The sequence below is a fragment of the Arachis hypogaea genome, chromosome 14, assembly GCF_003086295.3.
Source record: "Arachis hypogaea cultivar Tifrunner chromosome 14, arahy.Tifrunner.gnm2.J5K5, whole genome shotgun sequence".
Taxonomy (NCBI): Eukaryota; Viridiplantae; Streptophyta; class Magnoliopsida; order Fabales; family Fabaceae; genus Arachis; species Arachis hypogaea.
In genome coordinates this window covers 63,541,333-63,542,133 of record NC_092049.1, presented here as the reverse complement: position 1 = coordinate 63,542,133, position 801 = coordinate 63,541,333, and positions in this window count along the sequence as shown.

The following is an 801-nucleotide window of genomic DNA, read 5'->3' as shown; positions in this document are numbered from 1 at the left end:
AATCCTCTGTCAGTTGTTTCTTTCTTGGCTTTCTACTGCCTTGAGTTGAGACATTCAATGTCTTCCCACTCCTTAAATAAACAGCTTGGCACTCTTCTGTTATCTGTTTAGATAGCTGTTGTCTTGTCTGATCCAATTGTGCTTGCATATTCTTATTAGCATTTGTAGTGTCTTGTAGCATCTCTTTAAATTCTGCTAATTGTTTTGTTATAAGAAGCAATTGCTAATTGAGTTCAACAACTTGTTCTGGAGGACTAAGTTCAGTGGATAGTGCTTTAGCCTCTTCTTTCATGGAGGACTCACTACTTAAGTACAGATGCTGATTGCTAGCAACTGTATCAATGAGCTCTTGAGCCTCTTCAATTATCTTCCTCATGTGTATAGATCCACCAGCTGAGTGGTCTAGAGACATGTGGGCCTTTTTTGTAAGCCCGTAGTTAAAAATGTCTAACTGCACCATTCTAAAAATATTTCAGAGGGGCATTTCCTTAGCATCTCTCTGTGCCTCTCCCAGGAATCATAAAGAGATTCGTTATCATCTTGTTTAAAGCCTTGGATGTCCAGCCTTAGCTGTGTCATCCTTTTTGGGGGGAAATATTGATTCAGGAAGTTGTCTGATAACTGTTTCCATGTTCTTATGCTTGCTGTGGGTTGGTTATTTAGCCACCTCTTAGCTTAATCTTTTACAGCAAATGGAAACAGTAATAATCTGTAGACATCCTGATCTACTTTCTTATCACGTACTGTGTCAACAATTTGTAAGAACTGTGCCAAAAACTCAGTAGGTTCTTCCTGTGGAAG